Consider the following 22,239-nt stretch of genomic DNA (forward strand, 5'->3'; position numbering starts at 1 on the left):
CTGGTGGACGGAACGACCGACATGTGCAAAACAATATACCCCCGCTTCTTCGAAGGGGGGCATACAAATTAACAAACAAGTGATGTCATCATCCTTCGAAAACGAGAAAAATTGCCATATCTAGTCACGGGTCTTTTTTTAAATAAATTGTCAAACAAGAGCTGTCTATGGCAAGCGGTTCGACGCATAATCCCAAGAAACTAGGTTTCTCATGAGAACCTAGGTTCTCAAAATGAGAACCTAGTTTCTCAGAATGAGAACCTAGGTTCTCGCTTGAAGATTGCACATAACGTCAAGAACCCAAGTTTTCAAATGAGAACCTAGGTTTTCATGAGAACCTAGGTTCTTATTTGAAAACCTAGGTTCTCATGAGAACCTAGGTTCTCATTTGAAAACCTAGGTTTTCATGAGAACCTAGGTTCTCAGAATGAAAACCTAGGTTCTCATGAGAAACCTAGTTTCTTGGGATTATGCGTCTAACTGCTTGCCATATCCGTGGTTTTCATTTGGGAACCATAGGTTCTCTGAGAACCTAGGTTCTCTGAGAACCTAGGTTTTCAGAGAACCTAGGTTCTCTTGAGAACCTAGGTTCTCATTATGAGAACCAAGGTTCTCATAGAACCTAGGTTCTCATGAGAACCTAGGTTCTTTGAAAACCTAGGTTCTCTGAGAACCTAGGTTCTCTGAAAACCTAGGTTTTCTGAAAACCTAGGTTCTCTGAGAACCTAGGTTTTCAGATCTCTAGGTTTTCAGAATTACGCGTCGGACGGCGTAAACTTGCTCGTTTGGAATACGGGACACATTATTCAAGGCGCAGGATCAATGGGGTTCACATATGATTACACACGGGCTGGACAGAATGAAAACACGCCGTTAAGAACTTTATTTTTGCAGATATCTCAAGTTATTGAAATATGTTTGCAAAGTCTTTAGCGCATAAGTTTTTCTTGCAATGTTGCCGATATCTTACGATTGAATAATACATTATTACACATGATCAATAGAGATAAAACTTTATACCATAATGATTGCTTCCTACATGAAGGTCACAGACATACTTAAAATAGAAAACTGTACCGTACAGTCGTTTGAGGCCCGAACAAGGGAACTGAATATTTGAAACTCATTCAATGCTGTTACAATGTATTATGTAACGATTGATCTGAATTTTTAGTCTCAAAATAATATTTACAATTAAAGATGTATTTCATAAACAGTTCAATTTTTTATTAACGTGTTCAGACCAATGTCGACCGACTACTTTACTAATTTCATTCCTCAAGCACACCCATGCACGGAAACATGAACAAGAAGCGGTCACCGACGGCTAATGCCTGTTGTCACAAATATTCAACAGATAAGTTTCGTAGCATATTACTGAGCATTGTTCAGAAAATGCTCTTGGGGAGAAACATTCACAGTTTCACGCCTATTTCTATTCATTTTACACATATGCCGCCAGCGTGTACCAAGCAATGGGAGACAACTGGAGGTTAATTATGGCAAGCGGTTCGACGCATAATCCCAAGAAACTAGGTTTCTCATGAGAACCTAGGTTCTCATGAGAACCTAGGTTTATGAAATCCCAAGAAACCAGGTTTCTCACGAGAACCTAGGTTCTTATGAGAACCTAGGTTCTCATGAGAACCAAGGTTTATGAAATCCCAAGAAACCAGGTTTCTCATGAGAACCTAGGTTCTCATTTGAAAACCTTGGTTTACGCTTGAGAACCTAGGTTTTCATGAGAAACTAGGTTTTTCATGAGAACCTAGGTTCTCATAGACACATAGAACTTAGGTTCTCATGAGAACCTAGGTTCTCATGAGAACCTAGGTTCTCATTCTGAGAACTTAAGTTCTCGTTTGGTATCCTAGGTTTTCACAAGAACCTAGGTTCTCATTTGAAAACCTAGGTTCTCATGAGAACCAAGGTTCTCATTTGAAAACCTAGGTTCTCATGAGAACCTAGGTTCTCATTCTGAGAACCTAGGTTCTCATTGTGAGAACCTAGGTTCTCATGAGAAACCTAGTTTCTTGGGATTATGCGTCGAACCGCTTGCCATAGCTGTCACCATAGAATGACATATGCCCCCTATAAACGGTTTGATAGAAGTTATAGCATTTTTCGAAACCTAAACGCAGATTTTGAAACCTAAACGCAGACCATAAGTTCAAGGTCAAGGCCACAGTGGTCAAAATTTGTGTGTGTATGGAAAGGCCTTGCCCATATACACACGCATACGAAATATGAAGGCTTTATCTCAAGGGACATAGAAGTTATGAGCATTTTTCGAAACCTCAACGCAAAGTGTGACGGAAAGACGGACAGTCCGATCACTATATGCCCCCTTTTCTTCAAAAAGGGGCATAAACAACATAGCAAAAGGAAATTACAATCTTCGAACATAGCAATCATCTACAATGTATGCTTGAATGAAAAATAAAGAAAACAAGAGCGTCAGAGGACAGCGCGCTCGACTATTCGAGTGCTTGACAGTATAACATAAGCCATCATGGGGAAATTATTCAAATTAATCAATAAGGTCAAGGTTATTGTTCAGGTATATTTTCAACAATCTATTGAGCATTTGTAAAGACATAAAACAAACTAATGAGATTTTTTTCAAGTTTGATAGCAATAGCTTGGGTGGGATGTTTGGATGGTCCTTCAATAATAAAGTAAATAAAAATTTGTTTCTTTTTTTAAACCATGTTTCAAAGAAAAGAAAAAATATGTGGGTTGGGTAGGGGGGATGGTTGAGCGGGGGTATAATGTGGGGCGTGGTCATTTATTAGAAAGTCTTTCAAAAATATAATAGAAAAACATTTTTTTTTTTTTTTTTAGGGGGGGGGGGGGCTGAAGGGAATCTGAGTTGGGGCTTGGGGTATTGTTTTGTTTGGGTGGAGTCCATTGTGGTATTCAGGTAAGTGTCGTATTGTCAAATTATGAATAAAATCTTATCATACATTAAGAAGTTATGGAAATTTAACTAAAATTTATTCTTGTGACCTTGAGAGTCAAGGCATTCAAAGGTTGAGGTACAATTTAACTTGCCAGGTACAGTACCCTCATGGTATTACGAAAATATTTGAAGTTTGAAAGCAATAGCTTTGATACTTTAGAAGTCAAGTAGATCTAAACACAAAATTTAAGAACATATTCAGTTACTTAGACAAAAAAGGGCCATGATTCTTACACAATGCTTGATACAGTTGTCTGCTCTTGTTTATAGATTGGGGTCATGTTGGTAAAACAGTTTGCAAAATATGAAAGCAATTTGTCAAGGTATATTGAAAATATTTGAGGTGGTACGCAAACTTTAACATAAATTTATCAATAATATGCATATTCTAAATGGAGAAGGGCCATAATTTTACAAAATACTTCATACAGTTGTCTGTTATTGTTTATAGATTGGGGTCATGTTGTTAAAGAATTTTGCACAATTTGAAAGCAATAGATCAAGGGACATTGAAAATATTTGAGGTGGTACGCACAGTTTAACATAGATTAAACAATAATATGCATATTCTAAGAGAAAAAAGGGCCATAATTTTTATAAACTGGTTGATACAGTTGTCTGCTCTTGTGTAAAGGTTGGGGTCATGTTGGTTAAGAAGTATGCAAAATATTAAAGCAATATGTCAAGGGACATAGGAAATATTTGGGGTTGTACGCAAACTTTAACATTAATAATATGCATATTCGAAGTGAAAAAAGGGCCATTATTCATACAAAATGCTTTATTCAGTTGTCTGCTCTTGTTTAAAGGTTTGGGTCATGTTGGTAAAGAAGTATGCAAAATATTAAAGCAATATGTCAATGGACATAGAAAATATTTGGGGGTGCTACGCAAACTTTAACATTAATAGCATGCATATTCTAAGTGTACAAAGGGCCATAATTCTACAAAATGTTTGATACAGTTATCTGCTTTTGTTTAAAGGTTGGGGTCATGTTGGTAAAAAAGTATGCAAAATATTTACCCCCTAAGCAATATGTCAAGGCACATAGGAAATATTTGGGTTGGTACGCAAACTTTAACATTTTTACGCTCACGCCGACGCCGGGGTGAGTAGGATAGCTCCACTATATATAGTTCATATATAATAGGCTTTATAATAATAAGCTAAATATGGGGGTCACCAGTGAAAACGAAAAGTTCCCGCTTTACAATCAAGGTTACCCCCCTTTTCCAGAAACGCCATACTGAATTTGAGATTTTTATATGTGAGCATTAAGATGAGCTAAATGTTCAAAAATTATTATAAATAGATAAAAAAAGAGGAAAAGCCTATAATAAACCCATAAACATATAAACATACATACATCTCATATATCATGTGTGAGATGGAACCTACTCAGTGCAGTAAGATTTGCTAACCTTGTTTGAAATTGCACGTGAAATGCGTTCTTCTATAAATAAGACTTGAAAATGTTACAGGGAAATAAGAACATTAATAATTAAGTAACAAGGCACATATAATCATTCAATCAAACACGTTTAAAGGAAAATAGATTTATCAATGTATCAATGACTAGTGATACTAGTGATATTAAACATTAAACTTATTATGACAAACACAACAAATACACGATTGTCATGGTAGTTCTTTGAAGAACTTCGACAGGTTGGAATAAGTGTCTCTTAAAGACGCTTGGCATTGGTGACCCTGGGCTGACCGTCAAAGTTATTCATTATAAAAATGTTATTGAGACCATCGCGTTCAAAGATCATTTTAAGATGCATAAGGTTGAGTTCAGAGCCAGCTATTATATTTATGTTGTTGCAGCATTGAACACATGACTGTAAACAAGAACACTCAGTGACTGCAAGTTCCTAGCTTTTTTACGGGTTGAATTTGAGTCCATTATTTGTCTGGTTTCATTTTCCTCCTGCACAGGTAATCAGCATACAATGTATCACTGAAATGTTGAAGTTGATATTTGGCTAGTACATGTACTTATATTCAGACAGGTTCATAAGATCATCAATAAGTTTCAGTCGAACAAAATTATGCACAATTGCAAATTGTGTATGAATAATTTTAACCATTTGTATTTATTAAAATACAAATATTTGGTCTTTTCTTATTAATTTCGCTTCAATAAGCCTTCTCAAAGTTGTTTCTATAAATTGACAACATTTTCTTCAAGCTATTTAACAAAATAATTATATACAGATGTCAAATACACAAGCACTTGTATAGGAGTAAGAACTGATATTAGTGTTTCATGAGAAGTGTGAAATGATCCATTATGATATGCGTCATTGTTTTTATTTATTCAAACATTCACGACATAGCATGTCATTACTAGTATTTTATATGATAAACCCCTTTGAACTGGATTAATAAGTAAGTGTAAACACCACATATCCAGTAGGGATAATACATGTATTTGGTATTAACATTTGGATGAAGAATGTATATATACATTCTTCATCCAAATGTTAATACCAAATACATGTATTATCCCTACTGGATATGAAACTGACTATTAACGTTACATTTTATTTATTACTTAAAACATTGGTTCTACATTAACAATCACATAAATCAGTGAAATATCTACTTCGTTTCCATCTTATAAGCCTGTCTGCTATAAAGGAGATAGTTGAAACTTGATGAATGAATGTCCTTCCCGCATGTATTTCCATTTTCTTTAAGTTTAATTGATCATTGGAACATACAGTGTTGACAAAAAGTAATTAACCGTTCCTGGACCACCAATGTTGTTGATCATTGCTGAAAAGATAATAAATATGCAGCATTTTAATTTGAATAACCATAATACATAATTTAGGTGATCACACAAAAAGTATATCATTTTCAGAATAGTAATTTTTGTATTTGGGACATAATATACTTTTTTGTTGTTTGTTTGAGGAAAACATCAATACTCGGTCATAAAATTCAAATATGCTGTCCTTGATTTCCATGCATTTACAACACAACTTTTTCCTTACATGGCACATTTTCGGTATCGGGTCCGTTCGCCCTAGTTACACGTTCGCCCTGGGTCCGTTCGTCCTGGGTTCGTTCGCCCTATATTATCATTTCCATATCGGGGTATGAACACAATGTACACAATATAAAGTGCATCATTTATTATTTTATATGTAAGCTGTATATATTAAATTTATAAATTATTTGTACATTAATATGTGTATTATAATCATTAAGATTATGAGATTTTGAGTGTAACTTCTTGCGTTGTTTATGGTACTTTCATTCAGCAATATATAACCACCGTCTGTCGGATTATCTATATTCTTGTAATCTTGTCGATCCCTGCATAGGCAAATGAATTTAAAATTCATATAAACATCATTAAATCTCAATAAAAACATCATCAATATTCAATTTACTAAACTGATCGATTTCCAATAATTCTCGCGTGTATTGCGCTGTGTGAAGTAGCAACTGGCCATTATTGATCGTTGCCGATTAATTAAGAGATTAAAGAGATAATGGTCTGTGTTAATTGATTGATTGAGTGTCGTTTTAACCTAATTTAGTTAACATTGAGAACAATTACTAAATCATATAGAAATTGGTTATGTAGAATATGATTATTAAGTTGAAACTATTATCCTAAAGAGTATACTAAATATTGATGCATGCATAAATCATGTTTATAAAACAGAACTGTTATTTTTATTTTTTTTGAAATTATCTTTAATATGATTATTAGCGTATGATTAAGTAAATAAACATAAATTATGTAAATGAAACAGAGCAGTATATTTTAAATTGTGTAGAAATTGGCCTCAAAGAAAATGTTCAATTATAATAAATACATTAAGGTATAAGATTATTATTATTTAATTTTATAAATATTTAAATGGTAAGCAGCGAAACTTAAAGGCCAATTTCGTAAATTATGTAAACGGTCTCCAAACGGAGAGATAAAATGTCAATTTATATTATAACCTTAGTAGATTTCGTCCGCCTTTTCAATTAAAAAGGCCATTTATTGTATAAGCAAACCAAAAAGACCGATATATATGATAAATGACGTCTTCGGTGATAGGTTTCTCTTCCGCAATGAGGCCTATCATCAGGCCCAACGGAATGATGGTTAGCATTTCATATGCAAACAGTGTGAGGAAAGAAACTGGCCAGAAATCACCGACACCGATGCGGATGAAGATGAAAGAGCACTCACCAACACTGACCAACAATCGATGGGCAACTCAATTTACGAGAACGCTTCATTAATGATAATGAATTTCATAAAATGTGCTTAACTATATTATACTCGATTGCCATGTAAGATAATACACATGTTTCCAGAATGCTAACAAGAGTTCCACATTCTGGCGGTGTAGCGTGCGAAGTAAAAAAATGCGTTGTCACGCGACAGTCCTACAGAAAGGCAGTGACTTCCGTCTATGCTCCAATGCGCACGTGCACCCAGCTGACCCGAAGCTTCCTCTTCGAGCGAAGTCTTCCACCATTGTAAGTTATTGTAAATGAAACGTAATGTTTTAACATATTTAAATTATTCATTAAAACATGGGACGACAATTTCAGCTTTTATGGAATTTTTCGTTTATATGATGTCTCCAGTTAAGTTAAGGCGGAAAGTGAAGTCCCTGATTAGCCCGTGCGAACTGCACAGGCTAATCTGGGACGACACTTTACGCACATGCATAATTCCCAGTAAAGCATTATCGTATTTATGTTTTGTTATAAGTCAAACAGCGTATCAAGGAACAGCCTCGTGCCCGGGCAATAAAGGTGTAACATAAAGTTTTCGTTAATTAAATTAATATAATAACCAATTAGAGAAAATTACTGGCCTTTGACGGCTTTGTTACAAACACGCTTACACGTTAAAGAACGCCGTCTTGATTTTTCACACATGTTAGCAAGTTTGTAGCTTAAGTTGTCATTTATATATTAAAATGTTTAAAAGATAACAAATTTTATTATATTTATTGCTTCCCTGCTTTGATAATAAAATTTAGGGCGAACGGACCCAGGGCGAACAGGATTAAGGGCGAACAGAAATTAGGGCGAACGGACCCGGATTCCACATTTTCTTTTTCAAAATGAAAGCAAATATGAGCCTGATTATGTGGTAAAAATCACTGACAGGGTGCACTTTTCCTACAAAATCTACTTTACTCCAATTATGAATAATGAAACTGTTACACTTGAAAAAAAAAAAAGCAAAATCTATGTACCTTCCTGTTCCGAGCTTTGTGTTGAAAGCAAAACAAGGCATTCCTTTCTTGAAAAGTTGAAGACTCTTCTTTACGTGACGGGTTTTGCCGTACGATAACCCGTTCACATGGCTACAGTCATCACACAAGCATAAATCCACTTTATCCCCTTTTACTTCTCACCAACAATATAAAATGTTGTAAGTGACACGGGTTCTAAACGTTATTCTACACAGTGGTCAAACTTTTCAAGCGTTTCCAGGAATCGTTTTTTTTTCATAAATATCAACACTGCCATGCATTAGTTGACGTTTATCATTAACTTCAGTCACATTAATATGAACAATAATAACACTTTTATTAATCTTTCTCTTTCAATATAGCAAATTGCGTTTTCTTTAAACGACCAATCTGTCAGGTACAATGTCGGCCATATTTGTTGTCTTTGTATTTAGCGGATCCTACATTTAGTATTTCATAGCGTATTTATAGAATATTCGTAGTTTTCAGCACATTCCCGGATAACGTTCGGATTGACGGATATGTACGAAAGAAGGAGATATTGCACGAAGTTCATTAGAGTGCTAATACCTTAAAAAATGTATCAGAAAAAATTCTTCGTACTGTCTCCGTAGGCACTCGTATATTTTCGGCCTAGACCGTCAAGTGAGGAACTTATTCTCGCATGAATATGCAAACAATAATAAAAACTATGCCGTACCCAATGCTTAGGAATTTTGCTTCAATAATATTTTTTTACACGTTTTATGACACTGTCATGTTATATAGTGATGTTCTGTATTCACAATGCGGGTTATTGAGAACTTCTTTGCAGGGACCTATTTGTTTGTAAAGGTCCCTCTTCTTTGATTGCGCATGAATGACCGCCAAGTGGTAGATCGGACTTTTCCAAATTCATTCATTCGTGATTGTTTTGGCAGCCAGCCAAGTCAGCTTTCTCAAAAAACGGTATGAGTACTATGGCCTAGGGGCTTTGCCCCAGGCCAAAAAACTACAATAAAGTTGGAATCTTAAGACTATTTTACCAAGTTTTCTTGTTTAAGAAATTGCTAGAACGCCATTGATTTCAAGTAGTCAGCACCGTTTTTCATTTATTCATGAAACATTGTGATATTAGAATATGTTAGGATTTAGAAACGTTTAACATAGAATTAATGATCATATTTCATCAATGATATTCCTTTACTTCTTCCTTAATTGAAGTTCAATTAAATTGGCGAACCATCCAAATTTTATGTATTTGAGAGTAAGGTACATTTCAATGCAAGATTTTAGTCAATGGAATTCCAAATCTAAATAACCTCTACACTTGCAATTGATATTTATAATATAACTATTTCTTTGAAACACGTTTCTGTTGTATCGTTTTAATGTCTTGAATACTATTACTTATTTTTCACTTGCAATTGCAATCGAGATTTTTTTTATTAATTTGGAATTATTAATTTTAAACATTAAAAAGACTTATTAATAGACGATTTGAATGCTTTCCGTATTAGTTGTTCACAGATTTCAACAATTAAAGTATGTTATTTATAATAACGAGCGAAATGACATTGCATAGCACATTATATAGACACTTAGTGCATTGCTTTATAATTGTTTTATTATTTGTTTAATTTGTATTATTTTCACATATAAATATCATTATACAGGTGTTTTATTTTTGTGTCCACTGATAAGTTAACAAGAACGATTTTATAGATAGTCTTTTTTAAAACAGTCACACGTTTTGTGTATTTTTTAATGTCATTCTTAACGTTGTCTACATTTTGCAAATTGCAATTTGCAACACAGTTCCAGCTAAGTTCCAATAATACTTAACTTATCTTATTTTTGGCTAGCTGCACTGGCCGAAAACCAGTAGTTACATCAATAAATCTTAATATTTGCGTAATACATGTACAATATAAGAATTTTGACAAACATGGTCTTTTATTTTATTTTGTATACTGGTTGTTTGATCTGTATTGCCTTTTGAAAGTTTGGACGCTTTACTGACTTTTTTTTCGAAAATGTGGTACTGCTAAAAATAAAGTTTTTGAAGAACAGTGACTCATATTAAGAGCAAACTACTCCTAAACTCTCTTGAATGCCAGCCCGTCTTCACTGTATCGCCTAAAAGTATCACAGTAACGCCTAAAAGTATCACAGTAACGCCTAAAAGTATCACAGTAACGCCGTCAAGTATCACAGTAACGCCTAAACGTATATTTCCCAACACAAGGAGCAAAAGATAAAAATTAAAAATAAACATTGACTTTATATTAAGTATTCAACCACATAAGCATTTTTACGTCCAACATACTTATAGAATAACTCAGTTGTCTGTTGTTTTAATTTAATGAACGTATTTCTGCAAATTCTACGAAAACGCATATTTAATTCGAGGGAAAACATCATACATAACTTTTTTTTTTTATATTCTTTAGTTTTTAAGTGTTTGCTGTTGTCGTCCATTGCAAAATACTTATAAGCGCTTTGTTTTTGTAATAAAAAAAATCATTTGTCATATTTCATGTCTTTCAATCTTTGATATTTATATGAAAATAAAAACAATACTTGTAAAATACAAAAATCTATGAAGAACAAATTTACTTGTAAACAATAAGGGACGTAGAGAACAGGACACGAGTTATGCTTATCAGTGTGTCATTGTTCAATGTGGTAGAAACGTCCTTTTACTGAACAAATGTTAGGTTTAATATCTTAGTTATATATCAAGAAGTACTGTTTAGCGAGATATATGAATAACATAATGTATTAAATGTGTTTACAGGCATTCGTACAACCTTTCTTGTATTGTCTTTTTGACCGGTGATAAATGCTTAGTGTTGCTGTTTTTATCTTTGAAAGCTGTAGATACATATATGTTTATCTAACTTTACTGTTTAATTAGTTTATGCTTTAAAAAACGATTTGGCAAATTATTGTTTCAAAAGGAACCTTAAATGGTAATTTATCAATGAATATACTGTTAATTCTTCTTACCAATATGTGAGTACCATGTTATTTTTTCTGAATTGAAAAAATGAATTGTTTCTAAAAATGGTTATTTAATGAATTTATATTTTTTAAATGTTATGTTTTAACACTACACACAGTGTTTGTATACATGTACGTACACTAAAATGCATGTACTTTCTGTGTACTTCAGTTTCTATTTGAACCTCCGAATACGTATAGAGAATAGATAACATAGAGCCGTCTCTCTACGTATTTGCGTTCAGACATGAAAGTCTGAAATCGAATTCAACGATTATAATACACTTTTTGCCTGTTATGTCTGTGTTTTATTTACAGCATGCCTCCCCCCCCCCCCAAAAAAAAAAACAACTGGTAAAATGCTTACACTTTCATTGTTAATTGCATTCGCTACATTTCCTGCATACAAATGATTTTAAATTACTTTTATATCAATTAACAGAATCAGGACGTTAACTCGGTGCTATGTTTTTTATTCGATTCCGGCGTGTATATGTCCTGAAACACTTGTTTGTTAATATCATACAGGAAACCTGCAGAAGAGATGTTCTGAGAGCGGGATTGTTAGTCATACACAGTTGGCTGTTGTTAAATAAGTAGCTTTATTACGAATTCAAAATCAAAATCAATATTTCTCCTACCTACAATTTCACACAAAATCAGTTGGAGAATTGACCTCTTTGAATAACCTCTGCGTTCATGAAAGCGTATAGACCCAGAACACTTATGTAAATATCAACTTTCTTTTTTTTTGTTCGATAGCAAATTAAAATGACGTGATTGTTATTATGCTAAATAGAACGATCCCATAATACATTTGAACAGTTTGATTGGTGAACGATCAAGTGCAAGGGGAGGCTCTAGTCGTAAAACGAACATCAGTTCATTATGCCAAGTAACTAACAAGAGCAAAATCATGTTTTGTATAATGGAAATGTGTAGTCCATGGGTCTGGACATTACATATTTAAATAATTGTACAAATAATATTTCTCACCTCCTACAAAAATGACCTAATCCGATTGGCTCAGAGCGGTCACGTGCCCATGGTGTATTGTCAATTTACCCCCGAGTAATTTCCATACATCCCGAGTAATCGAGTAGTCGGTTGATACATAATCGTTACACAGTTTGTAACTGATGGTGTATGGTATGAAATTACTGAGGGTGTATATCCCATACACCATCAGTAACTAACAATATAACTTGAATTGCGCATCGGAATTGTATATCATTGTTTGGTTTTGAATTATACATGAACACATAATCAACAAGGACTGATAAATGAAAACAATTTTTGACACTATAATTTATATAATACATTGGCAAAGGTGTACTTGTCATTTCCCTACACATAAGGATGTGATATAACATATATTACATAAAATGTAAGTTGCTTTTACAAGTAAATAAATGTCCGATGGCGTAATAACTTTGCATGTGTCAGATAGAGTTAGAACAGTTAAGACTTTTCTTGGAAAATATATATGAAGGAAAGTAAATTTGCTTTTTAATACGCAAATTACATCATTTAATATTGAAAAAAGTATAATATAAGAATACCACCTTATAATTGTTTTTATTAAGTCATATCAAACAAAACACTTCTTACTAGCATATATATATATATATACTTAAATTTGATTACAAGCCAACAATATGAGCATATCAGTATAAGGCCTAAATTATTACTGCACCAACCTACGCATCCGACCGAATTGATTTGGTACCGACTCTGATCTCTTGTTTTTTCTGTATTGAATTTCGAGTTTTCAATCTGTTTTTCTTTTTCGGTCATATTTACAAAATTTGCTAAAGGTAAGATATTTCAGAGAAAAATATAAGGAGGATTTTTGTCATTGAATAATGCTAAACATGTGGACAATAACTTGAGTCAAGTAAAAAGGTTTTGTCTACCTACCGCCGTCTGTTTTGGAGATGTAAGAGGAAATAGACAATTGTGTTTGTCCTTATACTTTTGAAGCAGTTAGGACAAGTCCGATTGAGTAAACCAAACATATCTATATGCATCAGTGCGCTTCATTTATCGGTTATATACATTATCAGTGGAATCTTAAACTAATTTTACTTGAATGCGGTACAAAACGACGCTTCAAGAGCGATTGCTTTTATGGTTTTCTTACTCGTTTAACTCTGGTTCTCTGAGCCATAATTTAGTTGTTTATACCGCTAGAATAGTTAAAAGCATTTTTTCATACCTTGGTTGCAATCATTTGTAAATATATTTTATTTTAAGATTAACAATCGTTCTTCTATTTATCTAATTATTATATTAGTATTGCTATAACTTTTGTTTCCTGGCATTTTCTAAAACGATAAACATTCCATATGGGCGTATGTCAAATTGGGAAGGTGGCCACATGTACGATTTGTTATCAATCATTATGTTATTGCTCAAGACCTTTGTAAACATTATTGAGTTTGTATAGAAATGTCGTTTTACTCAAAAACGATAAAGAGTAGATATATCAAAGCATCGATGAATTACAAGTACAAAAGATGAAATAAATAAGAAACAGATTCAACAAGAGGTAAATTTCAACATCATATTAAATATGAGCCTTGCTCTGGCAGAACGACCTTAATGCAGTCCGAACATGCTTATTATGGACGACACTTTCCGCCTTAACTGGATTTAAGTTATTAAGAGACTTCCTTTTAACATAAAATATACGCTGGAAGTGTCGTCCTGATAAGCCCAGGCTATTAGGCGAGGCTCATATTAAAAAATCTTACATTATCAGCCCTTGAATCATTTACGTGATCAACTCACCTTCCACATAAAGGGTTTCATAATTGTTTTCAACTTTTCACAAAATCGTTCACAAATATATATAGGGGGTGGCTTGCGGTCTTATTCGGTTTCCTGTAAGGCAAATACACACTAATTCTGATTGTATCCTACAGCTAAATGATTGAATAGAAGGACTTGTGCTGCGCATGCCTTTCAGTCTTTATACTGCTACTTCATGTACATATCGGACTACTTTCTTGGCCTTTCACTTCTTATTACAGGTCAAAGTCAGTAACGACATTAGAAGATTAAACTCGTTCAGCTGAATCTCCTTCCTAATACATTTTTTTAAATTTCAATACATGCAAGCATTGAATTAATATATTTCAAACCAATTTATCGTATATTAATAATATCCATGAATAATTAATTAAATCAGCGTTTCTATTGTTTTCCTAAATGAATGCAAAACGAATAAACAAGCTGCTCGCACTAGCCTTCTTATATTACGTCACTGGATTGCATCATCCATTCAGTTCATGAACGTGAATGTCTGGACATTTTTAAACGCAGTCATATTAAAATATTACACATGTGTGTGTTTAAGATATATTATTATACTCAAATGTGAATAAAAGTGTTGAAATATATGGCTAAAATGAACAAGTTATATACAGTACCTATGCGCGGAAGGACAATATAAGCTTCGAAATGCTCAATAAGGCGATACCGTTTGATTCTGCAACAACAAACGACGACGACCACTAACGCGGTAACCATGGCAATCTGGTTGATCTGGATAGAACGCTGATTGCACATCATTTCATTTTTTCTTATATGTAATATCATGCAAATACATTATAGGTATGTTTAACCATATTAAGCATTTAATTGATCGTACGCATAAACAACATAACTCAAGAATATGCAAAACAAAATAAATTGCATTATGTTGTTTTGCGACGTATAAAACGCGCATTAATTATTATGCGCTAAAAGTTAATATGAACTTTTATTCTGGGAGATGGGGTTGCGTTTATGAGGTTGGATTTAGGGTATAACACAATCCTAACACAGCGAGCTAACTTCCCTTGGCACGACTGCTACTGTCGCTGGTGGAATTGTGCAAATCGGACGAGTTTTCTGCTGCGCCAGTGGTTAAATCAACGCCACCGTTAGTTTCCGACGTAACTTGTGACGTCACAAACTCTGAGGTACCCGCTGATGATGTCATGGATGTGCTCGGTGACAACTCTTGTCCGCTGTATTGTATAGTGTCGTGGACAGTTGCTATAAGGGTGAACACAAAAATTGAACATCATTCTCGCTGATCGTTCAACCCAATACTTTAAAAATGTGTCTTTGTAGCATTACGCATTGAACAACGGAACGTAAACACCGTTCCTGAATACCGCAAAACAATAGTTATAACATGAAATGCTATCAATATTGTTGTCGAAATATCATTTTTTAGTTTCGGTTTTTAACTTATGAATAAACAATACATTGTATTTCTAATGTTAGGTAATTACTTTTTGTAATACGCTTTAAAACTGCAAATTGTTTTTACAATTGACTATAAATACAATAATTCAACATTTAATGTTGACATAATCTTCGTCAAGGTCAACAGCACCACAAGTATCATCTTAATCGACAAAAACAACAACAACATAATTATCATCCTTATCATCTTATCAACTTATTCCCATTGTTCATCTTCATTGTGAGCAACATCATAAGCATCGAAGACAGAAACAACAGCAGCATCATCATCAGCAGCAGCATTAGCATCACCATCATCACAATAATAATCAACAATGACACGCAGACGGATGAATAGCTTTTGGTACAATTGTCTTTTCGTAACTCGCCATGTTGGTTGATCACAAAACAATGCACTATGAGAACGTCCGCTAGCAGACACAGGGACAATATAAACAATATAGCTTTAAGATACATTTTCAGAGATTTTGTCATGTATTGAAGTTTGTCAGGTGAAGCTTTAAATTGATAATTGTAAACATTTTAACTAAATAGACTCTTGTAATTAAAGTCTCATATATTAACCACTCGGTCATCCGTGCTCATACATTGAGTGGTGTATTTTATACTTTATATAAGCTATCCTTGTAGTGTCACACAATATAACGATACCACAGAACTCTCCAATGGTTTCGCGTTTGCAACGCTTTATTTAACAATAAATATTTAATTGACCGGTCATTTAAATGGGGTGTTGTTTACACCTATTACATCTATAGATGATATAGTTGATGCATAATATCAAAATAAAATGAATACTTATTCAGAAAATGTCTTTTCATACATCGTTACTTCTTTAAGCACATAAAGTGCTTTTGGTTTGATTAAAGGATATTGTGATTGCCGTCCTACACCAGTGCGTGCGTGCATGTGGGCGTCCGTTTATTTTTTCTTTCAACGACATTTGCTCTTTAACCGATGAGCAGATATGAATGAAACTTCACCGGATTATCATAAGATTACCTTATTTTACAGATATTAAAATAGTTCCGGTCCGCTAGATATGTAGGTCAGCGGAGCTAAAAAATATATTTTAATAAATAAACTTAAACATATTTTGTGCAACCGCAGGGCTCATGGATTCAATTTTTAGTGTTCAAATATAAAGATTGTTCAAATTATATTTAGTGGGTGAGAAAAAGTCTTTCCCAGGGGGTTACCTGATTTATATAATCTTATATAGTAAAACAAAACTATAAAGTATGCTCCGCTGAAACCCTAAAGCTTAGATGTATTATATTTTGTATGTAACACGGTCTTTTCGAACTCTTAATTTTTTTTCATATAATGCCGATGGATTTAAAACTGGCCACGCCCCGGATGTCACACCATTAATATGGAACGTATATGATTACTATATGACGTATTTGTGGTATTGACACTGAATTAAATTGTTAAATTATCGGTAACAAAGATATGTAAGCATTCCCAGTACAAGTATGTAAGGGAAACTCCGCCAGTACATGCATGCTTTTAAATGACATTCTTATTTGATTACAGAACATGTATGCTGTTAAATCACATTCTTATTTTAACAACTATAATATGCTTTCTGATACATGGTTGAGGCATTTTTCCTACTTACATTTACTATGCAAGCACTTCATCCAATTGTCACATATTGATAAGTTTATAATTACTTCATATATATCTTTACTTCGTGTGTGTTATTGACATTTGCAGTTAAACGTTTGGAATTTGTATTTTTTTTCGGTTTTGCATACACCGCAAATTATAAATAGTTCACGTTGGAAAAAGGGGAACCAGTATTTAAAAACATGATTCAATCGCAAATTCTAGCGTAAATAACTATTGCTGGGAAATCATCTAAACATCAAAATCAAAATATACGGTATCAATCGTGATATATCGACTATCTCTGGAATCCTCCGTAAAAGGCGGATAGAGAGAGTAAAAAACTTACCCGTCTACATCATACCTATTGTTTTGATTGGAATTTTTAAAATTCCACTCTCGACACATTATTCCTGTGTTAATTGAGAAAAATGATGCCCGGTAAGTTCTACTTTTTGTGTTCTATTGACGCTTTAACAGGAACTTAAAAGGTTAACGTGTCTCTGTTGTAACATGTTTCCCATGGGATTTGATTTGGTTTGAATTTTACATCGCGTCAACAGTAGTCAGTAATTCATTTATATTGCGATGTCCGGCTGATTGGTGATAGAGGAAGGCCCCAAGCCTGAACGACTAAATCAATTACTTGGGTGGGACGGTGGTCCAGGGTTATAGCCTCGGGATACGAATGCTATTTGTTCGGGTGCCGTGAAGAACGGGGGCAGCCTATTTGCCAACACCTGTTTTCAATTATTACTGACAGCTACCGGTATGTGCCTTCAGAGATACATTAACATCAACATAAACTGGCATATATAGATAAGAGTCACAAATGGATATCAGGGTGCGATACCCTTGCGCTTTCTATGAAATGTCTATAAACTTTCTTGGTTTGTTATCGTGCTTTGTGTTAAGCACAGATACATGGGCTACCCTCTGGGTTTCATACCAGTTCACCTCTAGTTGGGTTGGAAATATGGAAATTGTCTCTGAAAACCCACTGCCCTGACCGGGATTCGATTCTTAGACTTTTGGATTGGTGGTCAAGCGTAATATCACTGAACCACAATGCATCAATCAACATTAGACACAAGCAGGCCTACTGGTTAGGTATCCAGGTGGCAGAATAAGGAGTGATCGTATACATTTGGAGAATTTATTCCACAATTGGACACATACTATTTAATAAATGATAGTCTGTATCATTTCTCTTTATTCTTTTGGTTTTTGCGTACACATCAACTTATATTAATTTATAATAATTACCAGAGTAAATAGTCAAAAAGTAAATTTATAAATGCAATATTCAAAATTTGATCATGCAGAAACATTTCACATTGTAATGGCCCCGACTTTATATTGGAAAAAACTGGAAATTGGGTCAAATGCGTAGATGTTGTCACAGATTTATGAGGCTAATCAGGAACGACACTTTCCGTGTAATGAATATCTGTAATACAAGACTTCCTTAAAACGGAAATACCATAAAAGCGGAGAGTGTCATCATAGTTAGCCTGTGCAGACTTCACAGGCTAATCTGGGAAGACATAACGCACATTTATTTAGCTGTGTTTTCCCAGAATGAGTCTTATTTATTTATCATCACTTCACTTTGTTTGCATGAATGACATGTTTTTGAGTTACCATTTTTTGTATTGCATAGAATTGTGTTTATTAGGGAATGTTCTTGGGCAAGAATCACTTCCCAAGCCTTGTAGCGGTTTGTAATTCAGTGATCATGACGTAATGAACTGATGATGCAATATAGCTGAAAATAAATGTTGAACATAAAAAACATCCATACAATTATAGAATTGTAGCTGTATGATGTTTTTAGAAACATTCAATCTTATCATTTTCTTTTCAGTGACGAGAGGCAAGTAATGAAAATAAAAGGTCTGTGTCGCCGTAGGTTGCTGCATATAGCACAATGCCTAGAAAAACAAAGGACGATGTATTAATTGTCTCAAGCTGAAGAGGTTTTTATTACAGTAGCCTGTTACGTGTAGTTCAGTTATATTGCGATCCTCTCATTGATGATGGAGGGAGATCCTTATCACTATACAACTAGATCGATTGTGTAGAACGATGGTCCACGGAAATTGTCTCTACCTCGTGATACGAAAGTTTTTGGTTCAAATTCCGTAATGAGCGGGACAACATTTTTTATATCTGCTTCCTGCCAACCCCTGTTTTGCGTATTAAAGGCAGCTACAGGTATGTAGCACGGTCTTCATCTGGATACCTAACCAGGGCCTACTGGTTAGGTATCCATGCGGCAGAACATGGATTGATAAGTATAAGTTTGGAGATCTTATATCACAATTAATAAATTCGCTCGCTAATTATGTGTAATAAAATGATTTATTGCTAATTCCTGATACATTTTAAGCGTATGGTTCCTATTGTGAGGGGTATACTCAGTTCATTTGTTATTTTAGACTGAAAAAATGAGGAACTATACCACATGTTTATATTTGAACTGTGCATAAAGTGAGTAAATCAGTCAAGTATTGTTTCTTTGTCCCTTTAACATGACTTAACTCCGTTGAAGAGATATATAAATTAGTCATGTTCTCGCGTAAGTGTGAATGCCATCGAAAACCCATATATATGCTGTGTTTTTGCAGGTCCGGGATGTGTCCAATGTAGCTTCCCCATGTTCTTAACATGCGTTAAGGACGATGCTGATCTTCTGAAATGTTAAGCCAATGCCCTGGTGTCGTTTAGGGGGCTCCATCTCGCAATCACTACAATGGTGGATTCGGGACTCCCTTTATGACAAAGGTGAGTGCATATCTTGTATGTGTGTTTGTATTTAAAGTTTATGAGGTTTTATCATGACAATGCGGCATTTTGTGAGGATCCCGGTTCACCTAAGTAAGCTCTTTATTAAAGAGGTATTTGAAAAATATCACAATAAATGATATATCTTGTCTGTTCGAGAGGCATTTTGGATATTGATAAAACAACATTCATTTCATGCCATTCTATTCTTTTCACCAAAAAATACCAATTATGTTCTTTAATTGTTATATGTTAATGGTTTGCTTACTAAGTACTAACATTTAGCGTAAACCTTAGAAAAAAAATTATATTATATACCCAAAGAGCTTATAATTGACTTGATTGGGCGTTACAATTACAGGTATCACTTTCAAGAGCTTTGTAGCCTGCAAAGTGGGTTGTGGAAATCAATCCTCAAATAAGCTAAAACTATACCTTTAAAAGTTTGATGTGAACATTAACCCAGGGAAGGTTTGGTATGATGTTTAAGATCTTAAAGTGTATTGTGGTATGTAATTACGTAATCATATATGTGTAAGTACGATGTTCATGTCAAAACCATGCTTATGTTTCTTTTATGTATCTCCCCGTACAACATTAGTTGGTCCGACAGGGGTAGTTTAAATCGTTTAACAATATTATGTTTACTTTTTTTTAATTAACCAAGTGTTCGCAGACATATTACTAAAATGACAACATTTATATCGGCATTAAATACAGTAAAGAACACATGGGTTCAATATATTCGCAAAGCCAATTTAAGATATTTATGTTTGAAATGCCTAATGAAGTTATTCAGTATCCAAATGCGTTCAATAACTTCAGCATTACCCTCGAAACTGTACGGATGGATCCATCAACCTTAATATAACGATAGCTCTTACGAAGATCGCTTCTTTGATTTAACTGTACTTTTATCTAACATAAACACAAAGATACAGCTATGTGCCTGAGTAATCATACTTTGCGTGACGAACACTTAATGTATGTAGTATCAATAGTAATAATTGCTCATGTTTGCACTTATTTATGAAGTATAATTTACAAATAAATCTTTATTGACAAAGTATGGTTAGTTTAAAAAAAACACATTTAAATACAGCACTTATATTAATTTGTTTTACAGTGTATACTGTTTGCATGCTTGTGTTTAAATGTGCGTGTTTGTTATTATATACTCTTAACTTGTGTTGTTCATTTACGCACTGGAGCAACGTGTATTAAATATCTCGTGACTCACGTGCATTTCAAAAAACACAATGTATTGTGTTGAAATGTTCGATTCAAATCTTGACTAAGACAAGGGGAAATACAAATACCGCACAGTGTCGCAAAGTGTTAAAGATCGGAAAATTCGTAGCTTGCGCTTATCAACCCGTTATATCCGGGGCGGAAAAACAACTGAAATCGAAATTAGCGGGGATATCTTTACAATTATAAAGCTTTTACACATTAAATTGGAATATGACCAAATGCACTAAAGGTTCTTTTTCGCACTTATGTTATAATGACAGTTTTGTAATTTTGAAAAAGTGTCATCGAGTTGGAAAATGATTTATTCACTATAGTCATACTTGCAAAATAGCAGTCCTGAATAAGAGACATATTTAAATGAGATGCTTTTTTTATGAATGATCATTAAGCGAAATCAGTAAAATAATTCGGCGTGTGTGACGTGTCATCGATTACACCCAAAACAAAAAAAAGATCCTTTTACTGATTTAGCCTTTAAAATAGGTTATAAACTTCAAAGACGTAAATGACCCTGTGGTAACAAGTTTGTTAGGAGACGGTAATATACTAGTTATAGCAAAAGTGCTATGTACAAACACTGTCCGTTCGCCTCATTTAACCTTTTGAAAGCAACAGCATTTGATGTTGGGGCTCGCATGTATGTTCTGACATTGCATTACTTACTCTCTAAACACAACATAATTACCAATTATGGCTTTTCTATAGAATTGTTGGATTTCGGATGGTATCGAAACTTATCAAAACAAACAGTTTTGTTGGTTTTCATTGTATAGTATATATATATATATATATATATATATATATATATATATATATATATATATATATATATATATATATTGCTAAAGCCACATTGTGCCGTTCTTTGCGGTCAAAATGATTCAATTCGACTGAATGAGGAAGTACACTCAGTCCAAACTGAGTGTTTCCTATAATTAATTAAGATGTAACATAACTAATAACATTACATTTGATTAATGTAAACATATTCTTCCAGTCCTAACACCCCTATATTTACCATAAATAACATCCGTATTGAACGATGTCGGTTGATTGTTTGATAATAATATCAAATAAAGTGAATCAAGAATATGAACAATTAAGATGTTATCATTGAACACTCTTTACGAAATGTGCTTACATGC

The sequence above is a fragment of the Dreissena polymorpha genome, chromosome 8, assembly GCF_020536995.1.
Source record: "Dreissena polymorpha isolate Duluth1 chromosome 8, UMN_Dpol_1.0, whole genome shotgun sequence".
NCBI lineage: Eukaryota > Metazoa > Mollusca > Bivalvia > Myida > Dreissenidae > Dreissena > Dreissena polymorpha.